Below are 11,963 nucleotides of genomic sequence, written 5' to 3' on the forward strand. Positions count from 1 at the left end.
TCCAAACACCTCAAGGCGGTCTTCCTGAAAATCGATTTCCATAAGGCCTATGACATTGTTAGTTGGCCCTTCCTTTGGGAAGTTCTTCTCCGGAAAGGCTTCGATGACCGTTGGATCACCAGGGTGATGCAGATGGTTTCTTGTGGTCGCACTGCCGTGAACATCAATGGGGAGATTGGCCCCTACTTCCCCACTCTTTGTGGGGTGAGGCGAGGCGACCCTTTCTCCCCGTTCTTGTTCAATATGGTGGTGGATGCACTTGCAGCCATCCTGGACTAGGCTAAGGCGGCGGGCCATATTCATGGGGTCGCTCCCCACTTGGCCGGTGGCGCCGGCATCTCCCTGCTCCAGTACGCCGACGACACCATCATCATGGTCGAAGGCTCGGACGCGGACATCGCTAACCTTAAGTTCCTCCTCTACTTCCAACAAATGTCTGGCCTCAAGATCAACTTCGATAAGAGTGACGTGATGGTGATGGGCCACTCTCCGGCCGAGGCCCTCGACATCGCCAACCGCCTGAACCGCCGCCTAGGCGCCTTCCCCACCACCTACCTGGGAACGCCCATTAGTGACTCTCGGCTTACTGTTGCTGACCTGCGACCGACGGTGGCCAAGTTACAAACGCGCATTGAGCCTTGGCAGGGGCGGTGGCTGTCAAAGGAGGCCCGGACGATTCTCATCAACTCCTCGCTCTCCAGCCTCCTCTTGTTCCTCATGAGCTTCTACAGCCTCCACGAGACTCTCCACCATGAGATCGCCAAGGTCTAATCCCGCTTCTATTGGGCCGGGGACAATAACAAACAGAAATACCATATGGTTAGTTGGCCCGACATCTGTAAGCCTCAGGAACAAGGTGGCCTTGGTATCATGTGCTCGAAGCGCATGAATATCGCCCTCCTTTCCCGCTGACTTTGGCGCATCTCGCAAGGTCATGGTGGGTTGTGGCTAGACATCATCCGAAATAAGTACCTGCGTGGCCAACCTTTGGCCTTCTGTCAACGGTCCGGTGTATCCCAATTTTGGCAGTTAGTCATTCAGCTGCTCCCCGTTCTCCGTATTGGGACTTCCATATTGGTCGGATCGGGTTCAGCGACCCTATTCTGGTTTGACCGATGGGCGGGAGACACCCCCTTCGCGGCCCGGTTCCCCGATCTCTTCTCCATCGTTGTCGTCTCGACGATCTCAGTTGAACGGGCCCTTATTGACTTAGGGCGCCTCGCGTTCCGGAGGCCATTTGGGCCTCCGAAAGCTGCCGCTTGGCAGGAGCTTCTTGGTTGCATCGCCCTCCATGAGCCGGCTGTCGATGCGGGCCCGGATGAAGTTCGGTGGCCCCTTGAGCCCTCGGGCCAATTCTCCACCAAGCCCCTCTACTCGGCCATCGCTCCCTCCTCCGCTCCGTCCCCTCTCCAGGCGGTGTGGCCCATTCGCCTGCCTCTGAAAATTCGGATCTTCATGTGGCAATGGATCCGCGGTCGGCTCCCGTCTGGGGTGGAGGTTCGCAAGCGCAATGGTCCGGGCCCCGGTCTTTGCCCGCTCTGTAGTACCCCCGAGGACTCGAACCACACCTTCTTCTCCCGCGTGTCTGCTCAGTTTGTCTGGAGCTGTTTTAGAGAGGCTGTGGGTGGTGATTGGTGCCACACCAACTTCCCCGACCTCTTCGCCGAACTCCAGACCTCCCCCCTGCCCACTCGCCACATTAGGTGGCTTGAGATTGGTGCTCTCGCGTGGACCCTCTGGACGATTCGCAATAAGCTTGTGATTCAACGCACTATGCTTCGACGGGCTACTGACGCTCTCTTCAAATTGTCTGGTTACTTGCAGCTTTGGCGGTCGCTTAGCCGCCCTCGAGACCGGGACGCCATGTCCGCCTTCATCGCCGACCTTCGATCGATGGCCGTCCGCCTGTCGCCGCCGCCTCCACCGCCTCCTCCAGAGCCTGATTAGATGATTGGCGTGCTCCCCGGCCCCGGCCCCGGCCGTGCCTCTTTTATGTTGTTTTTTGGGCTTGTTGAGCTGTGCCCTCAGCAGAACCTTTGGACTTCTTGTTGTATGTCTTGGGTGTGTGTGTTCTGAACTAGTTCATGTATGTATGCTCTGGACGGTTGCTTTATTTATAAAGCGGGGCGAAAGTCTTTTTTGGTAAACAATTCGCTGGTTGCCGATTACTTTCTGGATTCTGGGCTTCTGGTAGTGCTGCACGTCTCGAACCAAGCTAGCCTATGGAGTAGATTGTTGGTCATTGAAGCACACACTCATACACAGGAGGTTGACCTCGTGCATGGCAGGGCTGCATGCAGCCGGCATCCGTTAGCACACGCTGATTAATCCGGTCGTGTTGCTAGGTGTAGCTGAGTTAGCACTGCTGATTGATTTGGCCATGTAGTAAAGTTATCAGTAAAAAAGCTGCAGCAAAACAATAGCAGCCAAACACTGCGGCGGACTTGTCAAAACTGAGAAAAACTACGTTTTTTAGAAACCAGAGTATTTGTTGCCCACCCATCAGAATACTGTGGTTTTAGAATACTTTGGTTTTCCCGAAACTATACTGCCAAACTAAGCCTTATTGTGTGGGCAACCGATTGAGGAAACTATAGATCCTATGATATTCAAATGCCAATTCAGTACAGACTGCTAGTTGAAGCCGGGCATTCTTTGACTACAAACGTTTTAAATTATGTTGTTACGTATAGAAGTAATTATAAGTACATTTGAATATATTTCATGAAAATTTTAGTGATATCAAATCGAGTCGTTGTTGGTGTTTTTTTTTGGTATAATGATGACAAAATGTAAATATATGGCTAACAGAACTCTAAATGGCGCCCAATATCAATTAGAGGAACTCTAAACGAATCATCGTTTGCTAAAAAATGCAAGTCAGCCGAACTTAGGCCGCGTTCGTTTTCTCTCCGCCCCTGGAACTCCGCTCCGGGAGCGGACCATACTTTACCTGAATTTGATGGAGCTGGCAAAACCCAACTCCCCAACTCTGCGGAGCGGGGAAGTTCCGAATAGGGCTTTAGTTTATAACAAAAAGGTTGGCCATACAATGGAAAAGGGTGCGAAGTCTTGAGTGGACAAAATGGATTATTGCAATACAGACGCCAAACACAATTTAATTATCCTGTGGAAATTTAATAGGTCATTTCTCTATAATCATGTGGTTAATGCAATCAAACCCCGGTTGCTGGAGCTAAGGGGTGAAAGGAAAAGAGCACAGTTTAGGGGTGGTGGAGCTGTGCAAAACGTGTGACTGATGCCTAGCTAGGAAATTACTGCAAAACTAAGTTGGCGGTCGAACAAATTAACCAAATGCATTCATGCGCGACGCATGAGAAGCTGGGGCGAGCAAATTAAGCATGGAGGTGCGTAGTTGCCGGACGCGTGCTGCATCTCCAGGCAGCGCGCCAACTGATTCAGTTTGTATGTCCGGTGCACTCGATCTGCCCATATATACCACCTTTCTTCTGCAAAGCCAGCCACACCATCGATCTCCATCTCCACACATTTCATCGGAGAAGCATGGTTTCCATGGCGGCGGCCAGGATCGCCGTCCTCCTGGCCGTGGCAGCGCTCTTCACCGCGGCGGGGGCAGCGGATCCCCAACGCGCAAAGGGAGCACATTGCTGGCGGTGCTACTCTTCCTGCATGCACAAGTGCGACGGCCACCGTGATGCCGCCGCCCGCTCTGCCAGCCGTACTCAGCCCGCAGTCCACACAACCGTCGATGATGGTGCAGCAGCCTCCTCCATCCCCGTCAACTCTACCAATGGCACTGCAGCAGTCGTACACTCCACCGATGGCACTCTAGCCACTGTTGACAAAACCGATCCAGCAGTCGGCCACATCGGTGATGCCAACGACGACGATAACAAGGACTACGACAAAGATGACGACAAGGACGACGGCGATGATAAGGACGACAATAAGGACGACAAGGACGACGACGATGATAAGGACGACAAGGACGATGATGATAAGGATGATGATGACGACGACGATGATGATGATGATGATGATGATGACGACGACGACGACGACGATGACAACGGCGGCAGCGACTGGGCGAAGTACTTCAAGTGCAAGAAGAAGTGCATCGTGGACTGCTACAGGAGCCTCCGCCACCGCCACCGCCACCACCACCACCATCCAAGCCCGGGTCCAAAGCCCCCGAGTCCGAAGCCACCTAAGCCAAAGCCAACACCACCAAAGCCCACACCTCCAAAGCCCGCTCCACCTAAGCCCATGCCGCCGCCATCGCCCACGCCACCGAAGCCAACCCCGCCCATGCCACCACCATCGCCCATGCCACCGACGCCAACCCCGCCCATGCCACCGACGCCAACCCCGCCCATGCCGCCACCATCGCCCATGCCACCGACGACAACCCCGCCCAAGCTGCCGAGCCCTCCTAATACACCGAAGCAAAAGCCAAAGCCGAAGGCGCCCGTGTCCGCTCAAGACTAAGCCTAAGCCAAAACCGCCATGCCCACCATCAGCCATTGTATCTTCGTCGACGAACACCAGCAGCAACTGATAGGTGTAAGCCATGACGTCTACACGCACATATTTGGAGCAGAGCTCGCAACATATATACAACATATAAGTAGAGAGATTATGGTTGCTGCGTATCAGTATATATAGATTATTACCCCGGAAAAGAATATAGATTATTCTATAAGGTTACTCTATAGATGAAGAAGTAATTCATCAGCTCTAGCTAAGCTGGGTATAGAACAGCAGGTGTTACTGAATATCCGATCTATGTACATGTTGTGTAATCGAGATTATTGTGGGAATATGCTAATCTCCTGTATATCAGCTATGTTTGTTTGTTTACAGCTTTTGAAGAGAATATAAATTCAGCTTTACCATTCTCCCCTACTTATTAATTGGTAATTGATTATCGCTTTGGTTCATTTTTTTCACAAGCAAGAGAGAGAACTATATGAATCACTAGTGATCGTGCAGATGCAATGCATGGCCAATGACAAAATATTGTACATATCAAGTAGATGATTTGTTATTCAACTTTCAAGCTGATGATAAATCCAGTGTGGGAAAACTATACTCACTCCGATCCATATTAATTGTCTTTGCTTTATATAACATCCCCGACAAAGAAACCGAACAGTGCAACAAAACATTGCTCCTTCTGCACTCTTGTAGATTCAGATAACAAATTGGCCCAGCAATTAGCACAAATAAATTTCAGGCTGCAAGGTGAATGGTAGTATACTAGAATGGCTACGCATCTGCCTCTCATATTATTTGTCCAAAAGCTCTGAAGCAATTTGATGATTGCGGTCCAAATGAATGCTGATGGTCAACCTCAACCATATCAACAAAAACTAACAACTCACGAACATCACAGACCGAACTTCAAGGAGTTTTTTTTTCTCATATAACATGCTTACGCCTCAAATTACAGCTAATGTGAACCGAATTGCAGGTAATAATCATATCCTAGAAGGCACATATTGTTTGTCAGGGCAAACCATTCTCTGGAATAACATAGAGAAAGCAAAAGAAGATCAGATTTTACCCAGCTTGCCCAAAGTGATGGTTCTCTTCTCTTCTGCATAAGTCATACTGCCCCCGCAAAAAAAATATAAGCCCCGGCAAAAAAGAAAGAATAGGTCATATTGTATATATGTACCTAAATGCTAAAAAGTGCACGGATGCTCGTTTGCTCGCGCGAGCACACACCCTGAGAGCCGTCCGATCGCAACACGCACGCGGGATCGTGACCCAGGGGGTTTTTTGTCGGAGAAGATTCGTCGGCTCGGTGTCCCTCTTACGACAACCATCAACCTGGGGAGGGCCCACCACTACACCCACTCCTCGGTGCTGTTCCCCCAATCCCTTCTCCCCCGCACATCTCGCTCGGCCGCCGTGGGTTGCATCGCCGCCGCAGAAATTGGAGCGCCAGCCGGCTGCCGCACAGGTCGCGGGTGGTGGTTGAGCGCGCGCGCGGGGCGGAGGCGCGAGAGGCTGCGGTGGTGCGCGCGGGGACTGCAGAAGAGAGGCGGAGCGGGTGAAGGTCGCCGCGGTGCTCTGTCTCCAATCCGCCAAGGGGTGCGGGGTGAAGGTCGCCGGCGACGCTGCGTTTCCGGTGAGGGGACTCGCCACGGAATTTCTGAGGTAAGAATCACGTTGTTCCCCGCCCTTTTTTCACGGTTCCATTTCTGCTCGGGGATAAGGGTGGCCCTAGTTCGTTGATGCGTTTAGGATTCATGGGCACAGGGAGGGGGAGAGGTGATCATGCGCGCAGAGAGGGGAGGCCCTAGTTCATTGCTGTCCCTTCCCAAACATTTTTCCGAGCCCAGTGGGCGGATCCGTTGTGTGCATCTCGTGTTAATTCAGTCGAATCGAGTATGTGATTTGCCTGAGATTTGTGTAGGAGTTGCCTGACTCATGTCTATTTTTTCATGTTAATTCAGTTGCTTGGAGATTTTGGATTTTGCCTGAGATTTGTGTAGGAGTTGCCTGACTCATGTTAATTTGAGTTGCTACGAGATTGTGTAGATTTTTTGTTGTTGGTGGGATTGATGAGTTGCTTCAAGTTTGTTAGGGGTTGCCTAACTACGTTAATTGAGTTGCCGAATCTAGAGAGGCTGGGGAGTTTGGGGAGTCTCGGACAAGAGTGCCCATGTTAATTTGAGTTGCCAATATGATGTGGATTTTTGGCAGGTTAATTAATGTTGTGTGAGGTTAATTTTTTGGTGTAGAAATTTGCCATAAGTCAATATATGAGTTGCCTTGACTTTGTGATCCATAATTCATGGTAATTCATATTGTGTTTGCTAAAGTGTTGAGTACCAGGGGGGTGGGGTGTGGGTGTCTGGTCTGTTTTGTCACTTTTTTATTTGTTGCTTAAGTCATTTTTAGATTTTGGGATTGAGGTAGGATGGCACATCAGCAAGCTCTAGCAAGTTTTTGAGCCATGAAACAGGCAAATATAGTGCTATAAGCAGACAAGTTTTCATCAAGCAGAAGAAATTGTATATGTGGCTAATAATTTTTATATATTTTTTCATTTCCCTGATATCCTTTTGTGTTTTTGCAGCATCAACAATGTCTGAGACAAGCAAAAAAAAGTGACGGTCAGGTCGCACAAGCAACCCAACAGGGTGTAGATGAAATAGAGGTAACCACTTTTTCTCGGGCTGAAATAAAACAGGTGGCAGGTGTGGCACAGGGGCGGTGTTGTTCCTTTTTTTACTAGTGTTTTTTCAAGATGAATATGGTGGTGGGACGGGGCGGTGGTGTTGTCATGTTCGAGTTATGCGACTATTTTTTACTAAACAAACAAGCATCATTTTTTTCAGCGCAGGTACGCCCACCACAGCAACAAAACACGCCGGTAATTGTCTACAAGTGTATGCGCACTAAAGAGATCATCTATCGTGGGAAGCGCCCATCAGACATAGATAGTAATACCAGTGCACCAGATGCTGATTTAGAAGGCAAGGATATCATGCAAGAGGAGGAATCGAAGCCAAAACGGCGGAGGACAGGCGAAAACGAGGTAAATATGCGTGCACTTAGTAGTTTCCACCGCCCCTTTTTTTTGCTAAGGCTGGATGATCATGAGTTTTCCAAGTTATGTATCATGTGATGTGAATGTGTGGCAACTTAGTAAAAAAAAATCTCGAAAGCATCATGCGTAAGCAAGTTCAGTATTGGAGGCCTCGGATGAGTGCTGTTTTTGTTATTTTTTGGTGCGCATTGGAAGGCTATTTGCCTGGTTTTTTGGTTTTACTTGCTTGGAATTGGTATGTGAGTTTCCAGTATCCGAGAGACGATATCCAGAAAGTCATCTGAATGCACTCTTTTTCGTTTTGTGTAGTAGAAACTAATGGATGGATCAAGCAAAAAGGGCATTCAAGAAGATCATCATGCAGTTAATCGTGATGCTGATCCCTCGCATGCGATTGAATATCATCAAGAGGTGTGTCAGAAAAAAGATTCAATAAACTTGTTGTGTGTTCTTTTAACTTGTTGCGTGTTCTTTTTGCAGGGCTAGAGACGCACACCCTTTATTGGGTACCAGCATCGGGGAAGAAAGGAGATTGCTTCCCGTGGCAAACGTCCGCTAGACATCAACAACAATCCGAGTGTTTCCACAGATGGTGATGGAAATGTTGAGAAAGACACTGCTGTGGAACAACCACCAAAAGCAAAACGTCAAAAGACCGGATCTAACGAGGTAATACACAGTCGCTTCACTTCTGATCAACATTTGCCCAAGTTCTGCTGTCAAGTTGCCTAACTGTCCAGGAAATACACATGTTTCATCTGTTGTTGTATTTTTCTTCTAGGATAAGAGAAACAGGGCATCGCCTGCAAGGCTTTTCAAGCTGAATAAACTTCTTGTACCTGTTTAACAAGGCCAAGCTCAAGTCACTTTCAGTCAATTTCTGACACCAGGTACCATAAATCCATCTCTATATGAAAACAGTTGTTGCATAGTAGTAATCCTTTCTTGCCTAACATTATTTTTCTTCAACCAGCTTTTTTTACATTCATTTCTTTCTTGCTTAATCATGACATGTAAGTTGCCTAAACATATCACCAAAGTTGCCGAAAACACCTGAAATTTTGCTTCAGAAGAATACCCATGTCAGTTTCATGTTTGATTCACAATACTACTGAATTTGCACGAAACAAGCCCTAAAACTTTGCCTACCATTGTTTTCTTGCAAGCAGTTTTTTTACACATCATTTTCGTCCTTTGCTTAAACATAACATGTAAGTTGCCTAAAACATAGCACTTAACTGGCTAAAAACATCTGGAGTTTTGCTTCATAATAACCATACCGGTATTTCTTGCTTCACATTTGTCCTAATTTTGCCCAAACAAACCCTCAAACTTGCCTACCATTATTTTCCTTCAACCAGCCTTTTTTTACATTGACTCCCCACCCTTTTTGCTTAATCTTAACATGTAAGTTGCCTAACCATAACACTTAACTTGCTTAAAACAACTAGTCGTTGCACAACACTCCTGGATTTGTCCAAATAGGGCTTGAAGCTTGCCGAAACATCTACACACACACCTTGCTTACGATCTACAGTTGCTCAAAACAGGCCAAGCAAGTTGCTTTACCAGTAAACATACTTGTGTTTCTACCAACTTATTAAGCAGAACAACAAACCCATCAAAGCAATTAGGCAAAAAATCTAACATTTGCAGCAATTAACAGCACCTGTGCAACTTTGTATTTCTGTTTTTTCATCCAGTACATGCTCTTACACATTTTTTTAAACTGCAGCCTTATACATATCATGCGGAAAGAGAAAGGGAGGCTTGTGTTCTTCAGTAACCCAGGGGACAGGGATGAAAGGGAGGCTTGTGTTCTTCAGTAACCCAGGGGACAGGGATGAAAGAAGCACACAACCATGGGGGAAAGTGAAAGCTAAATCTGACCTTTTTCTGTGCTTCTTCTACCCTTAGTCAATATGAATTGCCTGGAGAACAAATCCTAAACCAGCCACCATTGGAGGATTATGGAGAGTTTTCTGGATCTGGGAGTTGTCCCTTTGTGGCTTGGGAGAGAGAAGAAGATGGGGCTGGGCGATTTGATGGGGAGAAAAGGAGACGCCCAGGGGGGTGGAGGAGGGAAACACGTGGGGGAGAGAGGATCAGGTGAGTTCCGCGGCTCGATGGTTGGGTGGAAGGAATCGGGAGCGGGGGCCAGGTACTTTCCTATTCTGGATAGGAGGGACAGAAAATTACTATTTTGGGAGGGCTGCCAGGGAACGCTAGGGAGCAGCCTCCCTAGACGCGTCCATATATGTATGTACATATGTGTCCAATTCTGCACAAATGAAGAAAAGCAATACAACAGAAAATATCTCAAGATGGCAATGATAGCTTACTGAACTTCTTTTGCATTCATGTGCAACATGCCTATGACTGCAGAGACAAAACATCTTTAGAAGCAGGAATTCAATGAGTTGGAACTCCACATACCTATGATTGTATTTCTGACATATCAATATGCTTGAGACACATTTTTAGAAATAGGAATTCAGTGTGTTGAAACTCTGAACTCTGCGACGTGCCTATGATTATACTTGTCCCCTATCATCTATCAATACTAGCAGGCGGAAGGCGCGGCGGGCAGGCTGAGCCCGCGTGTGTGTGTTGTTCTTTATTTTAGAACAGAAGGAGTGAGTGATAATGGGGTCGAGCTAATAGCGAATAAGTCTTTTTGTCAGATTTCAGAAATTTTCATTACACAGACCATTAAAACATAATTAGAATCTGGAATCAGTCGTTCATTATTTGACACTTCCGACTTCTGCTAGCTATGAAAATCGGATGCATCATAAACAAAAATTCAATGCATATGCCTCCGCAAGATGTTAACTTTGTAATCTTTGCAAGATTAGAATCAAAGTATCGTATTATTAGCCTAGGAAGTCTGCAGCGTGATGAAAGGTAACATATAACGTCGGAGGATGGATATCCCCTATATGTACAACAGTCAATTAGAAATCAGTGTGTTTCTCATCTTTACCAAATCAGTACGGCCAAAAAAAAGCTAAAGCAGCACAACTACACCACAACCTAATTAGTCGGCTGCCGAACTATGTTTGAATGCTGTAGTTTAGTTATCCAGAACATGTACTTCTAAAAGAGAAACCTAGAACATTTGAAAATAAAAGCAGATAAATACTAAGAGCTTGATAAATGAGAAAACCTCGTAAACCAACATTAAGCAACTATACTGCTTCAGTGCAAGTTGGTCAATCATCTGCCAAGCAAAAGTAGCATCCATCGCTAACCATTTGTCGTGCATAAAGTAGTGTCTCGCATAACAACCGAATATCTTAATTTTACCGGAATTATTGACAATGACCTACCGTGCCGCAAAAGTAGATGTGTGAGTACCACCAAAGACCACAGCAAGAAAACAATGCAAGTATAAATGTTCCTCGTGCCCGTCATATAAACTACATTTCTAAATACCATTGTTACTCTTTTTCTTCACAGATTATCGCTAGTTTGAATGCACTGAACCTTTTAGTGTGATTTTCAGTTAATGAAAACATTTTTTATCGAACTGTACATGCTTATATTCATATATTAGATGTGAGTACATGGATTAGATAGTCGATTCTCCATTCTACTCCCATCACTTGCAGCAACATTTCTAACCACTAGATGACTCGTTGCGCCGATGGCGCAAAGAGCGAGTTCAAACCAAGCATTGATAGAGTGAGCATAAAAATATGTAGATACCCATTAGAGCATATGGATTTTTTTGCATCATGGAAGTTTTCAGTCATGTAGCGAAGTCCACCAGCGTAAGATGATGGCATTACATTTTTCTTAGCGGTCTCGGTTCCATCAAGCTTACCAAGGCCAACAACAGCAACAATAAGCTGGAGTTTTTCAACGCGCATGTCATCCTGAGGTTCTTCGGAAAGGGTTCTCATTGAATAGCGAGAAGATTATGAGCCAACAGGTCACCAGAGCTACCAGAGCAACAGCCAAATAGCAAGCAGAAGATGATAGGACAGCAACCAAATGCTCTTCTAAAAAAATACATAGCAGAGAGAACTTATTTGCGGTTCATCTTACAGAGGAATGTTGTTATAATGAAAACTATGTAATCACACTTTGTTTTTTTTCCGGATCTTTAAAGTGCACAGTGGTTCTGTGTTACTCTTGTATAAACCCTGAGCAAGGTATAGGCCATTTAAAAATCCGGGAAAGACACCTGAACAGTATACAAATTATGCAAACTGACAGTAAAAGCTAAACATAGGTAGGACATAAAGAGGAGCTGGTTACTGTGCATGAAGTAGGCAGAATGATGATTAATTTTAGCAGCTAATTTATGAGCATTCAGTTGACACGGCAGAATATAATGATTATCCTGTCAGATAAATTAGGCAAGCAGGGTCCATAAAGCAGCAGGCCCAGGACTAAGCAGAAGACACAA

General features: G+C 46.5%; 1 long non-coding RNA gene across 1 annotated transcript; it reads left to right on the top strand.

Moving 5' to 3' along the window:
- The first annotated feature begins 5,818 nt into the window (after positions 1-5,818).
- LOC123052458 (uncharacterized) lies at positions 5,819-10,061 on the top strand. Its single transcript, XR_006424720.1, has 7 exons — positions 5,819-6,147; positions 7,073-7,153; positions 7,335-7,534; positions 7,856-7,957; positions 8,027-8,215; positions 8,328-8,436; positions 9,282-10,061. It is a non-coding gene; the product is annotated as an uncharacterized lncRNA (long non-coding RNA).
- The last annotated feature ends 1,902 nt before the right edge of the window (positions 10,062-11,963 follow it).

Source organism: Triticum aestivum, chromosome 2D, assembly GCF_018294505.1.
Source record: "Triticum aestivum cultivar Chinese Spring chromosome 2D, IWGSC CS RefSeq v2.1, whole genome shotgun sequence".
Lineage (NCBI taxonomy): Eukaryota > Viridiplantae > Streptophyta > Magnoliopsida > Poales > Poaceae > Triticum > Triticum aestivum.